The sequence below is a fragment of the Scardinius erythrophthalmus genome (assembly GCF_964197995.2).
Source record: "Scardinius erythrophthalmus genome assembly, chromosome: 7".
NCBI classification, from domain to species: domain Eukaryota; kingdom Metazoa; phylum Chordata; class Actinopteri; order Cypriniformes; family Leuciscidae; genus Scardinius; species Scardinius erythrophthalmus.
In genome coordinates, this window is record NC_138227.1 from 20773922 (window position 1) to 20779600 (window position 5679).

Here is a 5679-nt window from a genome sequence, read left to right on the forward strand (position 1 = left end):
CTTCTTGCGCGGACCCTGCGCAAGATCAGGGAGGACAAGGAGCAGGTTATATTGGTTGCCCCATACTGGCCCAGCCACACCTGGTTCTCAGAACTCATACTCCTTGCGACAGCACCTCCCTGGCCAATTCCTCTGAGGAAGGACCTCCTTTCTCAGGGACGGGGCACCCTTTGGCACCCTCGTCCCGGTCTTGGAACCTCCACGTGTGGCTTCTGGACGGGACGAGGCAGGTTTGAGTACCCTACCACCAGCGGTGGTGGCTACCATCACTTCCGCTAGAGCATCGTCCACGAGACATGCCTATGCGTTGAAGTGGAACCTCTTCGTCAACTGGTGTTCTTCTAAACAGCAAGAACCCACGAAATGCCCGATCAGTGTCGTGCTTTCCTTCCTGCAAGAAGGGTTGGAGCGAAGGCTGTCTCCCTCCACCCTGAAAGTGTATGTTGCCGCCATTGCCGCACATCACGATGCAGTTGAAGGTAAGTCTCTGGGGAAGCATGACCTGATCATCAGGTTCCTGAGGGGAGCGAGGAGACTAAATCCTCCTCGCCCTCCCCTCGTACCCTCTAGGGACCTCTCAGTGGTTCTGACTGCCCTGCAGAGTGCTCCATTTGAGCCTTTGCAATCAGTGGAGCTTAAGTTCCTGTCAATGAAGACAGCGCTCCTGGTTGCATTGGCCTCCATCAAGAGGGTAGGGGACCTGCAGGCATTTTCGGTTGACGAAGCGTGCCTGGAATTCGGGCCGGCTAACTCTCACGTGATCCTGAGACCCCGGCTTGGATATGTGCCCAAGGTTCCTACCACACCCTTTCGAGATCAGGTAGTGAACCTGCAAGCGCTGCCCTTGGAGGAGGCAGACCCAGCCTTGGCACTGCTCTGTCCAGTACGCGCCCTTCGTGCTTACGTAGACAGAACGCAGTGTTTCAGGACCTCAGACCAGCTCTTTGTCTGTCATGGTGGGAAGCTGAAGGGAAAGGCTCTCTCCAAACAAAGGTTGTCTCACTGGATAGTGGACGCCATTGCTTTGGCTTACCAGCAGCAAGGTCGACCGTGCCCCCTTGGTGTGACGGCCCACTCCACTCGGAGTGTGGCATCCTCTTGGGCTCTAGCGCATGGCGCCTCGCTAACAGACATCTGCAGAGCTGCAGGCTGGGCGACACCTAACACATTTGCGAGATTTTACAATCTCCGAGTAGAGCCAGTTTCTTCTCATGTACTCGCTTCAACTAGCCGGTACTAGATTCTGCTCAGGTGTCTTCGCTTGCTCGCCATTCCTCTCCACGGACGGGATACGTGCGATATTTCCTCAGGTGAGCCTCATAAGCCCTGAGTCTCCTCCAGCACTGATGACGTCAACGCCAGAGTTATGCCACGGGCAGCTTTCGCGCTTGGCTAGGTGCCACCATGTGCATGGTTCCCTTCGGGCGACCCCCACATGTGTATTCCACTGTAAGCCTCTTTGAGCATGTGTCTTTCCCTTGGCAAGCCACCTTGCCACCCCTGGGGTTGAAATATTCCACCTGCGGCTGGACACCCCAGTGTTACTCCGTATGCAGCCCTTCGGGGTCATATGTGTATTCCAAGTCCCCCCCTTCGGGTTGGGCATGATTGCATATTTCCACTGGATATGCTTCCCAGTGTACCTTGGTATTCCTGTGTTAAGTAGGACTCCTTCGTCCGTGCTAGTTTCACGACAGGGAGCTCAGACTTACGCAGGGCACTGGTAGATAGTCGAGAGGTGGCGTGATTATACGGGAACCCCATTCGTCGTCATCCGACGTAACTCGGAGTGACAACGAAAGGGAACGTCTCGGTTACGTATGTAACCCTCGTTCCCTGAGTAGGGAACGGAGACGTTACGTCTCCCTGCCACTTCCGCTGTACCGCTGGAACGCCTGAGTTCAGTCTCGGCTCCTCAGCGAAGACATATCTGCATCTTGCCAGCGACTTCCTTATATACCCCCAGGGTGGGGCGGAGTTACGCTATGCAAATTCTGCAGACCCACGGCATTTCTTTGCCATTGGCTCGTGTTTTAATACTCGAAGATGATAGGATTTCTAAGCGAAACCCCATTCGTCGTCATCCGACGTAACGTCTCCGTTCCCTACTCAGGGAACGAGGGTTACATACGTAACCGAGACGTTCTCCTTTAAGACTAGTCCCAGACTAACATACATGTTTAAACTGTTTTAACAGAAAGCAACTTGCACTGACATATCTTAAAATATGTCAGTGCCATTGTTTTGTCTCAAGATGCACATTTAATAAAAGCTAAGCATAAATGCCCTAATTAAACTAAGGCCTAATCCTAGCTTAATCTAAACCCTGTTTGTGAAACCAGGCTTATAAGTAAAATTATCCTAAAGGTTGCTTCTAATAATATGTGTTTCTATGTATTATTTTCTTGTCCGTGAATTACATCTGAGGAAAATCTACTATGGGCACATTTTATGGAAGATTGAAAAATGTACTTATATAGAAAAATATAGTATTTTCCCAATGATTTTGATATAATTCAGCTGGTTTTATTTGCATTGTTTCATTATGTTCTTCCTAGTAAACTTATGTTGGAGGGGAAAAAAATGTGCATCCTATAAACTTTACAATAATTGTATGAAGATGCTCAGCATTTTTAGTAGTAAATTTGATGCATCTTATAATTATTTTACTTATTGTGTCAACTAAGAATCATGCAGGAAACCACCCAGAAGGAGATTAAAGCCTTGAGTAAGTGATACATATGTCTGGCAGCTTGAATGTAAGTAAGCTACAAAGCCATGATGACTGGAAAAGTGAAAAATCAGCCTGGCTCTAAAAATGCCCTTAACGCTCGCAGGCAGACAGCAACGAATCTCAACTTTACTTTGTCAAATCCTCCCCGAGCTCATTACTGCCCTGTCCCCATTGTGTTAATTGAAGCCACAGAAACGATGCTCCTCACTTGCTCTATAAAAGCGGAAGTCTTGTCATTTTCTCTGCACGGCTCTCCCTCCAGCAACACAGGTAATTGAATTGTGGCAGGGATCTCTGTAAAATGGCTTGTTTTAATAACTTCACTAGATTATGTTTAATAAGTGTACCTTAAATGGTCTTTAGTGTGGTCAGGGAGGATGAGGAAGGGCAAATGTGATAATAAAAATAAGAAATAGACATTTTTGCCTTATTTTGGGGCAGATGTAATCGCAGACATCTTGGCTGTCTGTCTCAGAGTGCAGTTCAACTATGGGACAAGCCTAGAGCGTTAATTCTACACAGCAACTTAGCAGGGCAACTATTGTTTCACAACACATATCAGAGCTTATTCACACCTGTTCATCCATCTATGTGATATTCACTGATATTTGTTTTAGAATAGCAGGCTCTCTGCATTGCAGAGGAGAGGGGAAACTATGTTGTGTTAGCTTTAGCTAGTATGAGTGTTTACCTTCAGCTGTCCTCAGAGTCAAAGGTGAGATTCTGGGTGTTTCTTTCAAGTCAGCACCACAGAGAGTTCACAGCTGTCAGGTGTCATAATACCTTATCTGCCCTGGCTCATCAAACAGACAAATCACACAAACTGTCACACACATAAGCGTCATGCCCACGTGCCACCTCAGACTTTAGAGGCAAGTGAATTTTGAATGGAACTCCAAAAAAAGTATTTACCGGTACTATATGAAGAGTTCAGATGCAAAAGCCTCTAAATGCCATCTGAAATTTTCTTCTAGAATGATCATTTTTATCAAGCTCGTATATTTAAGTTCAGTAATTTCACTTAAATGACAATAATAGGTAATCTTCATTGCCATTTAAGTGAAATTATTGAATTTAAATATATGAGCTTGATAAAAATGATCATTCTAGAAGTAAATTTCAGATGGCATTTAGAGGCTTTTGCATATGAACTCTTCATATATATATATATATATATATATATATATATATATATATATATATATATATATATATATATATATATATATATATATATAAATGTTATTCATTACATTTACTAATATTTAAGTTAATCATATCTTAAAGAAACCAAAGCTTCAACAATGTCATATGTTATAAAATAACACACACAATAACTTATTAATACTATTTAATGTACGGTGAGCATGTAAACACTCAGCAGAAAAAAGTGAAAGAGCACAAGACAATATTACAGGAAGAGAGAATAAAGACAAGTTGATCAGTAAGCAGCAAGGATGTTGCAGTGACACTGAGGTACAGGCTGCCATCATGCAGACAACTATTTGCATAATATTGTGTGTTGTCATCAGAGTGACGGCCGGCTCAGGCAGTTTTCTGAGGGCCACTTGTTTCCCCTCACGTCCAGCTCGCCTGTGTTCATCACAGCGCTGGACAGCTGGCATACCCCAGCCCTGTGATTACTGTGTCAACGTCTTTACATGTCACCCCGCGCATGCCATACATATCTACATATACATATAAATGTAAATGTGTCCGTCTGCTTACACGCACCTGGGTCGACAGCACTGACAGCTGGGATTGATTCGGGACCGTCCCCGCTACAAGACATCCGACAAATTAATGTAATGGCCACCTCTGACACCAGGACTGACTTTTTGAACTGGGCGGAAGACAAGGAGAAAGTAAACTTTTGATATTTATGTGGTTTGATGTTTCCTCCCAGAGAATTATTGACTATGTCATTGCTATTTACTTGCTTTGATTTTCTTCAGACATTAAAATGCCTTATTCAGCCATAGTCTTTGACGATCTGAATGACAGCAACGTCCAGGGGAAAAAACAACATCTCAAGCCTATACTTCAAGCTTCTCCAAAAGACTGATTTAAAAATGAATTGACAACCATTCTGTGAACATGCTCTACATCGACAAATCAGTAATTGATGTTTTGTTTGTAAGGGACAGCAAAGCACCCTGAAGTCTGCACTAAAGACTGCATATATCTCACCTAATCCCTCACAATAGCATTCACCAAGCCCTTTTTGAAGTTTGGGCCTGCCAGGGCTCCCTATAGTTTTGCTACTCTGTCTGTGGTTGGGCGTATGTCACACCTGCCATGTTGTGATTGGCCTGGAAGCCAGTGAGGAAGTGATGCTGGCTCCTGCTCTGCTAAACTCCCGGTGATGACGACCTTCAACCAGCACCTTCAGTGTGATCTCAAACAGCTTCTTCTAAACCTCTGACACCTCCACCTACTGAACTAACCACCAATCGAGAGCTCCACCAGGTGACGTCACCTTTCACTCCTAGGCCATGAATAGGGCAACAAGGAATCAATGTCCATTCTCGAGAACAGAGTTCAGATGGCAACCTTCCACTTCCATATTTTCCATTCCTTTTAAGGTCAAATGATGTTATATGCTAGTCAGACTGCCATGTAAAGCAACCAATCAAAGATTTGGATTTCACATAGTGTTTAGATGTAAAACATTGTAGGTCAATTCAAAGAAACTGCACGTTAGTGTCACTTAGCAGACCAAGCCAATGTTTAGAATTGAATGCACATTAACACTGAGTGCACTTTAATTTGTTATTCATGTCCAATATTTGAAATGCAAGCAGACAGACAATTTGATTTTAACGTATGAGAATGGAAGTCAAATGAACTGAAATACAGTATTTAACAAGTAAAGCAAAGTTTGTCAAGACTTTGTTAGACAGACCGATCTACACAGATGAAGACTTTCAATGAAGAGAATATGT